This window comes from Amphimedon queenslandica, unplaced genomic scaffold (genome assembly GCF_000090795.2).
Source record: "Amphimedon queenslandica unplaced genomic scaffold, v1.1 AMPQUscaffold_4579_Cont23443, whole genome shotgun sequence".
Taxonomy (NCBI): domain Eukaryota; kingdom Metazoa; phylum Porifera; class Demospongiae; order Haplosclerida; family Niphatidae; genus Amphimedon; species Amphimedon queenslandica.
Window position 1 is genome coordinate 68 of NW_003555110.1, and position 1,480 is coordinate 1,547.

Sequence of the window (1,480 nt, forward strand, 5' to 3'; positions counted from 1 at the left end):
ATATTGTGTAGGATATTGTGTAGGGAAACTTTGGAGGGAATTAAATTTGGCGAGTTTGTCATTTTGCTAGCAATTTGCCAAAATAAAAATCCGCCATTTTGAGCCATTATGCGCATGCTCAATAGCACGTGGCCACAAATTTGCTAAATTAAAATTTGCCAATCACCAAAATTTAGCAATTTGCCAAATTTAACTCCCTCCAAAATTTCCCGCTATGCGGTAGTAACCCAGTAGTATTCATCCTGTATGATGAACATGTGAATGTAATTCCATTTAACCTTTAGTCTGTACATTAAAACTGAAATACTGACTGAACCTGACATGTTTAAGATTTCAGAGAATGATATGTTGAGGCAATTTCAAATATGACGCTATTTGACATTACAGTATGTTGGAATTAATAATTAATAAAGTCAATAGTTAATAATTATTAATAATCACTACAAGGTATGACAGACTGTAATATTGAAATGAGATAATAATATATCAGCACAATGTAAACACACTTATGTGCGTGGGGGACAGTATTTAATTGTTACGACGAGTTTTCATCTCTGTGAACTTGAGAGTAGTGATATCTTGAGGTAATTTAAAATATGACGCTATAGGTTTGACATTATGTTAGGATTAATAATTAATAAATATCAATAGTTAATAATTATTAATGATCACTACAAGGTATGACAGACTGTAATATTGAAATGACATAATAATATATCAGCACAATGTAAACACACTTATGTGTGTGGGGGACAGTATTTAATTGTTACGACGAGTTTTCATCTCTGTGAACTTGAGAGTAGTGAATCCTTTCCAATGGTTCCAATAAATTCCTTGCTGATTATTAGTTGCAGTATTAAAATAACGACCATTAAGATTTGAATGAGCGCAGTGATAATACCACCAGGCACCAGTGTAGCCCTGAGCACAGTTACCTAGTGAGCTGAGATCATTATCATTATCTCTTGTAGTGAATCTCCTTCCATTATGATAGGTCAGACTATCCCCAGCAGTACCAGAGTATCCTCCTACTGTTAGTATATATTCAGTACTACCATCACTAACATTAAATGTAGAGTAGTTAGCATATCTTGTTCTCCCCCCAAAGTCTCCCAGGTCCACTCTTAGTGTGTTTGATCCTTCTTTAGTAAGACGATGAATCTTGATCAATCCTAACCAAAACTCACCAGTAAGGTTACCAAATCCATTCTCATAGTCAGTCCAGTTCCTATAGAAATCAACAGATCCATCTTGTCTCCTCTGAAATACAGTCCATCCACTACAATCAGTCTCCATATCACAGTATACCTGTGATCCAATAGTGTATAATTATAAATTACTTTTAACTAACTTCAAATGGAGTCCCTCCATCAGGATTAACAGTATAAACACCACTAGTAGTATTACCATTGTTATACCAATCCTTACAGTCTCGAGGAACTATAGTGCATAGAGGAAGTATAGTTTATTTATAAGTACT

At 34.5% G+C, this 1,480-nt stretch overlaps 1 pseudogene; it reads right to left on the bottom strand.

Moving 5' to 3' along the window:
* Positions 1-726: 726 nt before the first annotated feature.
* LOC109592615 (ficolin-2 pseudogene) lies at positions 727-1,272 on the bottom strand (annotated as a pseudogene).
* Between the last annotated feature and the right edge of the window lie 208 nt (positions 1,273-1,480).